The sequence below is a fragment of the Primulina tabacum genome, chromosome 13, assembly GCF_025594145.1.
Source record: "Primulina tabacum isolate GXHZ01 chromosome 13, ASM2559414v2, whole genome shotgun sequence".
Lineage (NCBI taxonomy): Eukaryota > Viridiplantae > Streptophyta > Magnoliopsida > Lamiales > Gesneriaceae > Primulina > Primulina tabacum.
Window position 1 is genome coordinate 3,483,049 of NC_134562.1, and position 15,961 is coordinate 3,499,009.

A 15,961-nucleotide genomic window follows, 5' to 3' on the forward strand; every position below is an offset into this window, starting at 1 on the left:
ACCATCCTATGATTGTAGCGTGTCATTGCGATGGTATAGGCTGGAGGTTTTACGGCGATAGTAATCTGAAAAGTAAATTTTGATGTCGCTCCATTCGGCTTGATCCGGTTGGAATTTTAACTTTGGAATTTGATGATGGGGAAGTCTTCCAGTGGAGCAAGCTAAGGTATTGTTTGCAAAATATTTTATTGCTCATTTTTTAAATTTCCTTCAATCATATAGGCTTGTAATGACAAGTAACGACATCAATTTACAACCTCATATTGGGCAAACTATGTTGTGACCAGTATGGTACAATGCGGATACAAGGGAATCACGGTTACTCCGGTTTGGTCGATGCTATTGCCCCTACAGGATCTGGGCCATTGATTTTAAAAAAATTGGTGGACCCATGTATAAATTGGTGTACTCCATGTATATGTGGTTAAAACTGGACCTTTGATCTTCTCATGAGAGCAGTACCCCACAAGATAGGATGAAATCTCGCCGGTTACTCCTGTAAAGTGAAATTCAAGGAGCAATCAATTATAGACAGGAATCCTCATCAGGTAGCCTAGTCTTCCTTAGCTGTAATATCTTTATAATATTGTACGAGAGTGATATTGTGCTCTCTCTCTCTCTTTACAATAAATGAACTTGGTGTTTCTTATTCTTATTCTTATTCTTATTAGAGTTATCCCTTTTTTTATGGGAAATTTTTTTTTGAGCAAACAAACAATAATGTGATCTACTTGAAATAAATCTTCAAGTTACAATTGTATGCATGGCACCATTATGCACGATAATTTCATGCCAAGCATACGAGAAGAATAGAAAATCCGATTATTACTCCTTTTTTTTGCACATCTTGGAGAAATGAATATGATAAATCAGCCAGAGAACAATTCTTATTTTTGTTTCCATTATAACAGGGAAGGTGGATGTAATTTTCCATGGGATGAGTAGTGCGTGCAATCTTTTCTGATACTCACGGGAAATTTAGGGTCCGATCCACGCAAGCGTCACTAATCCAGACACGGGCTTCAAAATTACCCTGGGCCTGAAATCACAAATAAGACCATTAGGAGGGGGCCAGGAGAGTATCCTGGCGTAGCCCCTCCGACGCTCAAGTCAGAGACTGAGGATATATGGGGGGAGCAGCTAAGGGCGCTGCTGAAAACAATATAGTGAATAGCTTAACTGAACAATCAAACCTGGTATTTATAGGAGAATACCTGGGCCCTTTGTGGGCTTGTTTTCCACTTGGGCTAGGGATGAGCCAAGAGTTGTGGGCCCATCCAAGTCTTCAATCTGGGCTAGACCCATCTATGGGGTATCACAAGTCTCCCCCTCCCGAGTCGAACTGAATCGTAGGTTCAAAGTTCGATTAGTTGTGTTGTCCTTGGTTTATCGGCGACGAGGACGTACCGTAACAGAAAAATTTATTTCGTTTGTCGTTAACGAACGATGCTTGCCGCTGCGAAAATTACGGGGATCGACCTGCCCGGTCAGGTCGTGGGGGTTTGGGGGCAACGCCCCCATAATTTTTTCAGAAATAAGCACCCGCAAGGGTGATGCCGTGCATTTTTCCTGCCGTTCTCCAGTCTCCCAAGATTTGGAAACAAATCAAATCGCAATCCTGCTCTAAAAGGAAAAAAGATATCAAATCAAATCACAATCTTGGTAAGATTTGTGCTCCCCCTATAAATATAGGCTCCTTCCGCACTCCAATCCTCACTTCTCCCTGCAAAATTTTCTCTGCCCTCGCACCCACACCGGCTCGCGCCCCAGCACACACGCCGGCTCGCCACGCTGTCCTCGTCGAGCCGCAAGCCATTGCCTCGCTTGCGCGCCTCGCCAAGCCAGCCCTCACCATCTGCGCGCTAGCCCCAACGCGAGCTCGCCCTGCCCCTGCGGGTCTGCTCGCCCAAGCGCGCCACGCCACGCCACGCCCAAGCGTCCAAGTACCTGAGCATCCCTGTACTCGCCAGCGCACCGCCACGCTCGCCCGAGCGTCCAAGCATCCACGCTCGTCCGAGCATCGCCACGCCCGCCCCCGCGTCTGAGCACCCGAGCACCGAAGCTCGCCCGTACACCGCCACGTTCGCCCCAGCATCCGAGCACCCACGGTCGCCCGATCGCCCACGCTCGCCCGAGCGCCCCCGCACAGCCCGATCGCCCACGCTCGCCCAGCGCCCCCAGCTCGCCCAACGCCTGCTCGCCCGAGCGTCCAAGCATCCACGCTCGCCCGAGCATCCCTACGCTCGCCCGCGCATCGCCACGCCCGCCCCCGCGTCTGAGCACCCGAGCACCGACGCTCGCCCGTACACCGCCACGTTCGCCCCAGCGTCCGAGCACCCACGGTCGCCAGATCGCCCACGCTCGCCCGAGCGCCCCCGCACAGCCCGATCGCCCACGCTCGCCCAGCGCCCCCAGCTCGCCGAACGCCTGCTCGCCCGAGCGTCCAAGCATCCACGCTCGCCCGAGCATCCCTACGCTCGCCCGCGCATCGCCACGCCCGCCCCCGCGTCTGAGCACCCGAGCACCGACGCTCGCCCGTACACCGCCACGTTCGCCCGAGCGTCCGAGCACCCACGTTCGCCCGATCGCCCACGCTCGCCCGAGCGCCCCCGCACAGCCCGATCGCCCACGCTCGCCCAGCGCCCCCAGCTCGCCCAACGTCTGCTCGCCCGAGCCCTCAGCACGCCTCACCATCGCGCCCCCGCCGCGCATCGCCTTCGCCGAGCGCCCAGCGCGCATGCTCGCCAGCGCACACGCTCTCCCAGCGACAGCGCCACGCTCACCCTCGCCCTCCGCCGCGTGCTCGCCCACGTCGTGCCACGCTCGCCCGAGCGTCATACGTTCGCCCATCACCCGAGCCCCAGCTCGCCCGTCGCCCTTGCGCGCCAGCCCTCACGTGCCGTAACGCACCTCGCTCGGCCATCCTTGCGATTCTATTGTTTTGAGTATTTTCCCCTGCCTCATCCGGGTCACTTCCCTCCTCTTCCTGTTTGATTATCCTTAGCACTTATGTCTTCTTCCGATTCCGATTCCGAGTCTAGTTCTTCGAGTGGTTCTGAGAGGTTTAGCGAGTCTAGCGAGTCCAGCAAGTCTAGCAGGTCTAGCAGGTCCAGCGATTCTAGCCAGGGTAGGACTTCCTTAGCTGATCCTGATTTTACCCTTGATCCTCCTGAGGAGGAAGTCACCGCTCATAGTCGTCCGGGTAAGGAAGTTTGTCACGTGACCCAACAAATGAACATATCTGAGGCAGATAACTTATGGTATGGTCACTTGTCATCCCACATTCCTCCTGGTAGTGAGTCGAAAATTAGGACTCTGTGGCACATTCCTTCCTCCCACCAGATCATCATTCCTGGCCCAAAGGACCGACCTTATCTAGCCCCCAAGGGCTATTATACCTTTTTTCAGCATCATTTTGATGCCGTCCTTCGTTTCCCCCTGTGTGATTTCTTTCAAGAATTAAGCAAGTACTATCAGGTGCACTTAGGTTTACTCACGCCTAATGCCTTCCGTTTGATAAGCTGTTTCGCTGTGTTATTCAGAGCTTTAGGCCTCCCTTTGAATTGCACCACTTTTTCCTACTTCTTAGTTTTGTCCAGGTCAAAAGATGGACCTTTCTATGTAACCTCTCGGTCTAGCCACAAACTGTTCGATGGGGCCCCAGTCATGTGAAGGACTGGAAAAAATACTTCTTCTTTGTACAGCCACCCAAAGAATTGACTTGCTTTACCGATTGGTACCCTGTCTTCACTAAACCCAAACTTTCCAAGAGTTATAAGAAAGATGAGGAGTACCTGCACATAATGAGTGTACTAGGAGATCGATGCTTTAACATTCCCAAACTTCTATCTGAGGATCTCCTATGTCATGCCGGGTTAAGTCCCGCTAAAATTAAGCTGAAGGAGAATGCTGGTAGATATTCTCATCTGTCCATACTTCTTGTTTTTCTTTTATTTATTATGTTACTTGATAACATTCTCATTTGGTTCCTTGCCTCTGCTTGCAGGTACTAGAGTCATGAACGCCCTATTTCTCCATGAACTTTCCAAGACAAAGGCCGGGGGTTCTTCATCAGCTTCCCAGAAATCCATTACCCCGGCAGTCACGATGGGCCCAAAGGGAGATTGTTCTGCTGCTGAGAAAAAGAAAACAGGTTCCTGTTCTACTACCGCGAAGAAGCCTGCTAGCTCCCCTAGCTCCCCTACTGCTGCGAAGAAGAAGAAAGCAGGCTCCTCCTCCTCCGCCTCAGAGCGAGCCTCCTCGCCACCTCCTCGCGCCAAGTCCCCTCCTCCGTCTGGTAAGCAAAATGCATCCACTGATCTTAGCCCGTCAGCCCCTCAGCATGGCAAGCGCAAGATTTCTGAGATTTCTGTCGCATCGGTCTCTTCTCCAGAGGGGTCCGAGCCCGATGAGGGGCCTCCCCTCGCATCGGCGGTGCATCCTCTATACACTTCGGATTCAGCCATCGTGGGGCGGGGTCCTACTCCTCTGGCTCAGAAGATAATGTATCAGCTTTCTTCCGACGCCGATGCAGTGTTCATGGGTTCACTGGGGTGGTCAGACCTCCTCCGCCGGACATGCAGCAGTGTCATCGAGGTATACTTCTCCTTATAACCTTTAGATTGATGTTTAATATACATTTGATCTTATTATCGTCTTTTCACCCTTGTCTACTTATGCAGGGCATGATGTACGTTGGGGAGTTGGCTGAGCGCGCTCACGCCGCTCGATCTGACTCTTGTCAAGAATTACGCGAGGTTCAGGCTCTCCGCGAACAGCTCCAGGCTACTATTGATGAGATGAAAGTGTCGCATGCCGAGGAGCTTTCGGAGTCCCAAGCTCAATTGTCGGAGTCACTACCTGGGGGTGGGTTTCGAGAGTGCAGTCGGCCTTTTCCATGCTCAGGGCTATCCTCCGCCAGGCGCCCCTACTGACTTTATCGACTTCGAGGGCTTCATATCGAGTCTCCCCCCCGATTCCTAGATTGAGCCCCTTTATTTATGTTATTTTCTGCATTGTTTTATTTTCCATAGGATTATGCGACTTTTGGGACGTTTACATTTGGTTATTTCCTTTTGCGCACTTTTGACATGTACGAACTCGTTTTATTAATGCAACCTTGAGTATTTTGCATTTGAATTTACTGCTTCTCACGAGTTTGTCTCTGATACTATTAACCTGTTAGGGCAAATAAAATCATCACCCTCTAACTCCTCTGCTAGATCATACCTTAGCAGGAAAATAAAAATCAGCCATCTTCCCCTGCTAACTCGTCTGCTCGGTGACAGGAAAATAGAAATTCACCATCTCCACCCTCTAACTCCTCTGTTAGGCGATGCCTTAGCAGGAAAATAGAAATCAACACCATCACCCTCTAACTCCTCTGCTAGGTGACACCTTAGTAGGAAAATAGAAATCAACACCATCACCCTCTAATTACTCTGCTAGTTCATACCTTAGCAGGAAAATAAAAATCAACCACCTCCCCCCTCTAACTCCTCTGCTAGGTGACACCTTAGAAGGAAAATAGAAGTTCACCATCTCCACCCTCTAACTCCTCTGCTAGGTGACACCTTAGCAGGAAAATAGAAATCAACACCATCACCCTCTAACTCCTCTGCCAGGTGACACCTTAGCAGGAAAATAAAAATCAACACCATCACCCTCTAACTCCTCTGCTAGGTCATACCTTAGCAGGAAAATAAAAATCAACACCATCACCCTCTACTCCTCTACTAGGCGATACCTTAGCAGGAAAATAGAAATCAACACCATCACCCTCTAACTCCTCTCCTAGGTCATACCTTAGCAGGAAAATAAAAATCAACACCATCACCCTCTACTCCTCTACTAGGCGATGCCTTAACAGGAAAATAGAAATGAACAACATCACCCTCTACTCCTCTACTAGGCGATGCCTTAGCAGGAAAATAAAAATCAACACCATCACCCTTTAACTCCTCTGCTAGGTGACACCTTAGAAGGAAAATAAAAATCAACCACCTCCCCCCTCTAACTCCTCTGCTAGGTGACACCTTAGCAGGAAAATAGAAGTTCACCATCTCTACCCTCTAACTCCTCTGCTAGGTGACACCTTAGCAGGAAAATAGAAATCAACACCATCACCCTCTAACTCCTCTGCTAGGTGACACCTTAGCAGGAAAATAAAAATCAACACCATCACCCTCTAACTCCTCTGCTAGGTCATACCTTAGCAGGAAAATAAAAATCAACACCATCACCCTCTAACTCCTCTGCTAGGTCATACCTTATCAGGAAAATAAAAATCAACACCATCACCCTCTAACTCCTCTGCTAGGTGACACCTTAGCAGGAAAATAGAAATGTACCACCTCCACCCTCTGCTCCTCTACTAGGCGATGCCTTAGTAGGAAAATATAAATTTTTTCTTCCTCACTCTGCTCCTCTACTAGGCGATGCCTTAGTAGGAAAATAAGCGATGCCTTAGTAGGAAAATAAAATTTTTCACGTTGTTCCTCTACTAGGCGATACCTTAGTAGGAAAATAAAATCATGTTATCACACTCACGATACCACAGCATTCCTGAAATAAAAGGAAGAACTTGATTTTATTGAATTCCGATGGATTACACAAGAAAATTCAGGAAATAAAATACATCAATGACAGAATCAAGAATAATACTTCCTAAGGTGATAAGCATTCCAAGGCCTCTTCAAAGCTTTGCCTTGCGCATTCTCTAAGTAATAGGCTCCAGAGCTCAACCTCTCGACCACCTTGAAGGGACCCTCCCACTTTGGGTCCAATTTTCCCCTCTGCTCTTCTGGCACCTTCCTCAGGACCAAATCACCCACCTGAAAGTTTTTTTGCACGACTCTCCGATTATAAGACTGTGCAATGCGGTTCTTATAAGCTTCCAATTGAATGCTGGCAGCCTCCCTCTTTCCTTCCAAAAGATCAAGGTCAGTAGCGCGTCTCGCCCCATTGTCCTCGTCATAAAACATCACCCTTGCCGATTCCAACCCGATCTCAGCCGGGAGCACTGCTTCATTACCGTAGACCAAACTGAAAGGAGTTTCTTTGGTTCCCTCTCTCGGAGTGGTTCGGTATGCCCATAAGACACTTGGTAGCTCATCCACCCAATTGCCTTTGGCCTTGCCCAGTCAAACTTTCAAACCCTGTACCAGCGTCCGATTAGTCACCTCCACCTGGCCATTACTCTGCGGGTAAGCTACAGAGATAAAGACTTGTTGGATCTTCATCTCTTTACACCAAGCTTCGATTTTGGCCCCTTGGAACTGTCTCCCATTATCGGATATCAGCCTCCTAGGTATCCCGTACCTGCATACTATACTCTTCCACAAGAATTTCAGGACGTCGTTCTCAGTGATTCTGGCCAAAGGCTCTGCTTCCACCCACTTTGAAAAATAATCAACTGCTACCAGTAGGAATTTTTTCTGAGCAAGAGCTATAGGAAAAGGTCCCACGATATCCATTCCCCACTGGTCAAAGGGACAGGCGGCCGTGACAGCCTTCATTATCGCGGCCGGCCGGTGATTCAACCGCGCATGACGTTGACAACTATCACAAGACATTACCAACTCTTGAGCATCATGCAGCACTGAGGGCCAAGAATAACCGGCGAGCAGTACTTTTCTTGCTAATGCATAAGCCCCTAAATGATTTCCACAACACCCCTCGTGAACTTCTCGGAGCACATAATCAGCCTCTTTGTAACTTAAGCACCGAAGAAGTGGCCCTGCAAAAGACGTTCTAAACAACACGTCCCCAACCATTACATAGCGTGAACATTTTATCTTCAACTTACGAGCTTCGCGAGGGTTATCAGGAAGCTTTCCCTCTTTCAGGTAATCAATTATGTCAGTCCTCCAATCCTCTTCTTCTTGCTCAACTGCAGGTGAACTCGTGTGAGGTGTGAGTTCGATTTGAAATACCACATCTCTATTCTTCCAACTTCCCATCGTTCCAGCCATTTTGGCTAGAGTGTCTGCCTTTTCATTTTCTTTCCTGGGAATCTGTTCAAATGTAATCTCTGTGAATTTCTCTCTGATTCTGTTCACTTCTCGAGCATACTCAATAAGCTTCTCATCTTTCACATCATACATCCCCTTCATCTGTTGCGCTACCAACTGTGAGTCAGAAAAAATAAGTACCCGGGTAGCTCCCACATTTATGGCTGCTCGAAGTCCTGCCAACACAGCCTCATACTCTGCCTCATTATTGGATGCTCGAAAGTCCAACCTTACAGCCAACTTCACTTCTTCCCCAGCTGGTGAAATCAGTACTACTCCCACCCCACTTCCGTCCTTCGATGAGGAACCATCCACATACACCTTCCAAGGGTCCTCATTCTCCTGATGTACAGTCTCAGCCAGAAAATCGGCTAACGCTTGTGCTTTAATAGCTGTTCTCGGCTCATACTGGATGTCATATTCTCCCAACTCCGTAGTCCACTTAACCAGGCGGCCGGACATATCAGAATGAGTGAGAATTCTGCCTAATGGACTGTTAGTGAGCACCACAATCGGATGAGATAAGAAGTAAGGCCTCAAGCGTCTGGCTGTTATTACCAACGCCAAAGCCAACTTTTCCAACCTCGAGTATCGAGTATCGGATCTCTGCCCCCTTGAGTGCATGCGAAACATAGTACACCGGCTGTTGAACTGATCCATCAAGCTTGACAAGGACCGAACTCACGGCCCCTTCAGTGGCAGATAAATATACCCACAAAGGCTCCCCCTGCTGCCGGTTTGGCTAGAACAGGAAGCTCGGCAAGGTACTCCTTCAGTTCTGTGAAAGCCTTCTCGCAATCCGGCCCCCACTCAAATTTTTTCGCCTTTCGCAGGGTCCGGAAAAAAGGTAAACTTCTATGGGCGGATCTCGAGATAAAACGTGCCAGCGCAGCAATCCTCCCTGCCAACTGCTGAACATCTTTGGGCCCCTGAGGAGAGACCATATTTTGGATAGCTTGAACTTTCTCAGGGTTAGCCTCAATTCCCCTCTCCGTCATCATATAACCCAGAAACTTCCCACTCTTCACCCCAAATATACACTTCTGAGGGTTCAACTTCAGCCCATAGGACCTGAGGGTGGAAAAGGTCTCCACTAAGTCAGGTATGAGCAGGGCTGAATCCTTAGACTTTACCATGATGTCATCCACATACACTTCCACATTCCTCCCCACCTGCTTAGAAAAGACTTTATCCATCAACCGCTGATACGTGGCTCCGGCATTTTTTAGTCCGAAGGGCATGACCACGTAACAGAAAGTTCCTTCAGAGGTGATGAAACTTACTTTATCTTGATCCTCCACGGCCAAGGGGATTTGATGGTACCCCTGATAAGCGTCCAGCATGCACAAATACTGGTGTCCGGCTGTGGAGTCAACCAACTGATCTATCCGGGGCAAGGGATAACAATCTTTAGGACATGCATTGTTGAGATCTCTGAAGTCCACACACATCCTCCATTTTCCCGAACTTTTCGGAACAAGAACGACATTCGAGAGCCAAGTAGGAAATTGTACCTCTCGAATGTGCCCAGCACTGAGCAACTCTCCCACCTCCTTTTTTATAACTATATCTTTCTCGGGCCCGAAGTGTCTTTTCTTCTGCTTCACGGGACGAGAATTCGGCAAGATGTTTAACCGATGTTCTGCTACATCTGGACTCGTCCCTGTGAGCTCTTGGGCTGACCAAGCGAACCTGTTGAGATTAGCTTGTAAACAAGTAATAAGTTTTTCCCTTACCTCTGGGTCAAGGTCAGGGGCTATTCTTAGAGTTTTCTTGTCAGGCCCCAATGTCACGATCTCCGGCTTCTCATCCATCACCTCATGAACCTCTCTCCTTACCACGGGCAACCCGCTTCGCCCCCTTCTAATCATATTGACATCCACACGTGCCCTCTTCCCCTCTTCTTTCACTATCCCCTCATAACACCGACGAGCGACTTTCTGGTCCCAACATAAGACTCCAACCTCCCTCCCCACAGGAAACTTCAACTTCTGATGATACGTGGACGCTACAGCTCTGAAATCCTTTAGGGCTGGTCGCCCCAGAATTCCATTGTAAGCGGATGGGGTGTCCACCACAGTAAATGTCGTAATCTTGGTCACCCGCCGAGGCTCATGCCCCAAAGATAAAGGAAGGACAATTTGACCCAGCGGCGGGATGGCATGTCCTGCGAACCCATATAGAGGAGTGGAGATTGGCTCAAACTCAAATCCTTCCACCTTCATCTGATCCAGAGTACTCTTGAACATGATATTAACAGAGCTTCCATTATCAATAAAGATTCGTGCCACATCGTAATTGGCAACGATGGTCGTCACCACCAAGGCATCGTTATGAGGAGCCACAATGCCTCGGAGATCCTCTGGCCCAAAACTGATGACAGGATCATGGGGTAAGTTCGCACTCCTCGATATTTCAAAATTCTCCAACCTCCTCCCATGCGCCTTCCGCGCTTGCCCGGAATCCCCATCAGTAGCACCCCCCGAGATCATATGAATCATTCCTCTCGTCGGGTGATTATCCTCATTCGTTCTCCTCCTCGGTTCAGCGGGCTCCCGAGGGACATCCTGACCTCGACCCTCTCTCCTCGGCTCTTCGATCCTCGGATGTATCCATGGAGGGCCTCGACCCCGCCTAGAAGACGGGCGAGATCTCAGCTCACTCCCGGACGAGGACCCTTCTTGTCTACCCCGTGGCAGAGGTCGAGCACTGCTCTCAACCCTCTGCGACTTCTCCCCCCTCTCCCCCGACTCCCTCACCTCCATCACCTTATCCCGACTCCTATTCAGAGGAATATGTGATGAGAATTGTCTTCTACCTTTGGTTTTGTCCTCATCTCTTTCCCCTGCACCCCTCTTCTTTCCACCTCTCTCGGCTCCCTCCACCCTACTTCCTCCGGGCCGGTTTTCCATCCTCCTGTATCGTTGAGCATCATCCAAGTTTACATATTTCTCAGCTCGAGCCAACAAATCATCATAGCTCGACGGAGGCTTCTTGACCAACGACTTAAAAAACTCTCCTCCCCTTAGTCCTTGTGTAAAGGCACTTATCATGATGTCAGGGGTAGCCGCTGGTATTTCTAGCGCTGCAGTGTTGAAGCGCTGGACAAACTCCCGCAACGTTTCAGCCTCTTGCTGTTTCATCACAAACAGACTCAAATAGTTCTTTTGATGCCTCTTGCTGCTGGCAAATCGGTGCAAGAAGGCTGCAGAGAAATCCTCGAACGATTGTATGGAGTTGGGCTGTAGGGTATTAAACCATTGCTGGGCTGACCTCACCAACGTGCCCAGAAACACCCTGCACCTGACTCCGTCCGAATATTGGTGTAACAGAGCCGCATTCTCAAATCTCCCCAAGTGTTCCTCAAGGTCTGTATGTCCGTCAGTACTCTCCAACGTTTGATTGTCGGAAATTCGGAGGAAGCCCTTCCTCCAAGATGGCTAGTGAAAAAGGGCTTCCTCTCTTAGGTACCGGCGCCCTGCTTCCCACCTGCTCCCTCAACCTCCTTATCTCTTTCCACATCTCACTAATCTCCCCACTCTGGAGGGGTTGCGTCTCTTCAACCCTGCTATGATGGACCTCAAAATTTTCCTCCCGCTCCTAATGGGCGGCCTGTTCCTCTACAAACATAGACTCTTGATTCCTCTTCATGGCCTCATCCACTGTTCAGGTGATAAATTGGCCCAGCTGTTCCAGGGTCAAGTTTCCCACATTCTCATTGGGACGGGTTTGCTCGACCCTCGTCTCGTGGATGGGCTGCTCAGTTCTGGCCTCTTGACGAGGTTGTTCATGTCTCGTCTCAAGATGCGGTTGTTCCTGTCCCGCCTCAGCGCGAGATGGTTCGGGTCCCCTCCGAGGACGCGATGATGCTGAGGTGGCTCTTCCACTCCCTCGCCTCCCCACCATCTCTACGTCTCAACTCAGATATTCCCACAGACGGCGCCAACTGATACTCACGGGAAATTTAGGGTCCGATCCACGCAAGCGTCACTAATCCAGACACGGGCTTCAAAATTACCCTGGGCCTGAAATCACAAATAAGACCGTTAGGAGGGGGCCAGGAGAGTATCCTGGCGTAGCCCCTCCGACGCTCAAGTCAGAGACTGAGGATATATGGGGGGAGCAGCTAAGGGCGCTGCTGAAAACAATATAGTGAATAGCTTAACTGAACAATCAAACCTGGTATTTATAGGAGAATACCTGGGCCCTTGGTGGGCTTGTTTTCCACTTGGGCTAGGGATGAGCCAAGAGTAGTGGGCCCATCCAAGTCTTCCATCTGGGCTAGACCCATCTATGGGGTATCATTTTCTGTTTCTCATCTTTTGCCGTCTCTCATTGTGAGGAATGGCTGATGGATTTTGTGGGTCGTATTTTACTCGAACAACTTGACTTTTGCAGGTGCAGGGAATAGTCCAAGAAAAGAGCGGAGAGACAGTGGCAACCCTATTTGGAAAATGGGATGAAAGTTTGCTTTATGTGAATGAGATTGCACGTCCAAGGGAAAAGCCCACGAATCTCTTCCAGAAGCCCACTTGCTCTGGAAACGTAGTAAGACTCCTAAGTTTCCTACACGCTATAACTTGACCCGATTTGCCATCACACTGAATGAGCTAACACAAGGGCTAAAGGTTAATTTTTGGCAAATGGCATGGTGTTTTGCGTGTGTTTCTTGCATCTGCTTTGGAGTCAAAGTTTAGAAGTCGGTCTATTCATTGTTAGATATCATGTTATTTTTTAATTTCTCACTTTTTGTTGTATAATATTTGAGTTTGCTTTAGAAACCACCTTGATTTTCTTATCGTATCGACTTTTTCACATATGATAAATCTTGTTGCATGCATGGATTTGTATGATGTGGATTTTGCTTATGCTTATTCTTTTATAAAGCAATCTGAATCCACAAAATGATCCTTCTCATTTGTGCGTGTTATAAGCCTGAAAATTGTTACATAGTTGGACATGAAAAGAACATGCATCCCGCAAATTGAATTACTTTTCTTGAGGACTTTATCATTGCATCACATTCGACGGGGACGACTTTTCACCTGTTTTAGGAAAAGCTTCCCCCCACAGACTCGAGACTGAGACCTGATCAAAGATGCTTGGAAAATGGGGAGTTCGAAATGGCAAATGCTGAAAAATTGCGCCTAGAGCAGCGGCAACTACAGGTAATTGGTTTCACCATGACAGTATTTAAGAAGTATTATTCTTTATGTAGTCTATTTGTTTTCATAGATTGATATAAGCCTTTTTCACGTGGATTATACTTTTACTCAAAAGTCAGAACCCTTTTCTTTAATCGAACTAGTGCATTGTCATGGCTTTATTTTTTAAAACACGCATGCACAAACATGCATGGTTATCGACATGAATCTCATACAAAGTCAGTTTTTGGCTGATGAAATGAGCAGTTGAATCACTATAAAGTGTAGTTCCTGGTTTCAGCACTAACAAATTTCTGGAAACCAGGCCCGGAAAATGCAAGTACGGAGGTTGGAAACCACGATGGTTTGCACAAGACAAAGAATCTGATACCTATCGGTACAACAGTGGGTATTGGGAAGCAAAAGAACAAGGCAACTGGGTGTTAGGTGAGTTTTTAATGAGGTGGGGCCCACGCGGAATTTAAAAATCAGAAAATGAAATCCCACATCGGGAGATTTTCTGTTTTGGCTTAAGAATTCTGGTTATAAATAGAGCTCAACTCCTTCAGTTATTGTATCTCAAAATCAAAAGCTTTTCAGCTTTGATAAAAAAAAGAGAGTGCATAGAAAAAAGAGTGTATTTTTTTCTTGAGTGCGGGAATTCTCTTGTGTGAGTTAGAGAAATTATTTTCTCGGTATACTCGGGGGTTTGGGAGTGTGAGATATTTAGTGTATTGGTGTATACACTTGTTGTAATATTTCTTCCGGTTATAAAAGTTGCAGTGCTCCGTGGACGTAGCCTATTTTGGGTGAACCACGTAAATCGTTGTGTTCTTGTTGATTGATTATTTTATTCCGCAATTTGGGTACTATATTATCTTCGTGGTCGGCATCGCTTCGGGGTAATTTCCCAACAACTGGTATCAGAGCCTTGTTGTGAAAATTCTTAAAAATTCCGAGTATGCTCTGTGGTTGCAGCCTTGTCTGATCTTCCACATCAGAAAAGATTTTTTAGATTTTTTGCTAAGGCTAGAGAAGTGATGGCCGGAGATGATGGATCGGGACCGGGAATCAACAAGTTCGACGGAACAGATTTTTCGTTCTGGCGGTTACAGATAAGAGATTATCTGTACAGTAAGAAGCTGCATCAACCTCTATCAAAAAAGAAACCAGAAGAGATGGAGGATGATGATTGGGAGCTCCTTGACCGACAGGTGTTAGGTGTGATACGACTGACCCTAACGAAGAACGTGGCGCATAACGTGGCGGAGGCCAAAACCACGGAGGAAATGATGACCATTCATGTCAGACATGTACGAGAAGCCATCAGCAAACAATAAAGTACATCTCATGAAGAAGTTATTCAACTTGAAGATGGGAGAAGGTGCTTCGGTGGCAAAGCACATAAATGAATTCAACACGATTGTCTCTCAGCTGACATCGGTGGACATCAAATTTGATGATGAGATTCGGGCACTTATTCTTCTGGCGTCTTTACCAGACAATTGGGAACCGATGCGGGCAGCGGTTAGCAACTCTGTTGGAAAAGAAAAACTACAACTCAATGATGTTAGAGATCAAATCCTTGCTGAAGAAGTTCGCAGGAAAGACTCGGGTGAAGCAACATCATCGAGATCTGCTCTAAATCTTGATAACAGAGGAAGAGTCAGGAGTGGTGAAAGGAGTTCCAACCGATGGCACGGTAGATCCAAATCAAGAAATGGAAAAGACAAAAGCAACTTTGAAAAGAATTTGAAGTGCTGGAGCTGTTGTGAAACTGGTCACTTGAAAAAGAACTGCAGATCAACGAAGAATAATGCCAATGCTGTCACTGAGGAAGTACATGATGCTCTGCTATTATCCATGGAAAGCCCTGTTGATTCTTGGGTTATGGACTCGGGAGCTTCGTTTCATACCACTGGTGATCGCGATGTATTTGATAATTACATCGCTGGCGATTACGGAAAAGTTTTCCTGGCTGATGGAAAACCCTTGGAAATTGTTGGTATGGGTGATGTACGGATGAAGATGTCAAATGGATCTGTCTGGAAAATCAACAAAGTCAGACATGTACCAAAATTGACACGCAATCTGATTTCGGTGGGACAGCTGGATGATGAAGGCCACAATGTGACCTTCGGTGATGGTTCCTGGAAAGTGAACAAAGGAGCCATGATCGTTGCTCGAGGAAAGAAAACTGGAACACTGTATATGACTTCCAGTTGCAGAGACACACTAGCAGCTGTGGATGCTGGAGCCAATTCAAGTCTATGGCATTATAGACTTGGACATATGAGTGAGAAGGGAATAAAGATGTTGGTGTCAAAAGGAAAACTACCAGAATTAAAGACTGTTGAACACCAACTATGTGAAAGCTGTATCTTTGGAAAGCAGAAGAAGGTGAGCTTTTCAAAAGGTGGTAGAGAACCGAAAGCAGCAAAGTTGGAGCTGGTTCATACTGATGTATGGGGACCATCTCCTGTGACATCCCTTGGAGGCTCGAGATACTATGTCACATTCATTGACGATTCAAGTAGAAAAGTTTGGGTTTATTTTCTGAAAAATAAATCTGATGTTTACGAGACCTTTAAAAGGTGGAAAGCCATGGTGGAAAATGAGACCAACTTGAAGGTGAAGTGCTTACGATCTGATAATGGTGGAGAATATGAAGATGATGAGTTCAAGAAATATTGTGCACAGAACGGGATCAAGATGGAGAAAACCATTCCTGGTACACCTCAACAGAATGGTGTAGCTGAAAGGATGAACAGGACCTTGAATGAACGCGCAAGGAGCATGAGATTG

At 47.7% G+C, this 15,961-nt stretch overlaps 1 long non-coding RNA gene across 2 annotated transcripts; it reads left to right on the forward strand.

Annotated features, from left to right (window-relative positions):
• The first annotated feature begins 487 nt into the window (after positions 1-487).
• On the forward strand, positions 488-13,597 carry LOC142522774 (uncharacterized). Of its 2 annotated transcripts, none has more exons than XR_012814526.1 (4): positions 488-548; positions 12,411-12,640; positions 13,067-13,212; positions 13,482-13,597. It is a non-coding gene; the product is annotated as an uncharacterized LOC142522774 (long non-coding RNA). The 2 variants fall into 2 exon arrangements; XR_012814527.1 differs by having other exon boundaries at positions 13,067-13,180; positions 13,482-13,591.
• Positions 13,598-15,961: the final 2,364 nt, after the last annotated feature.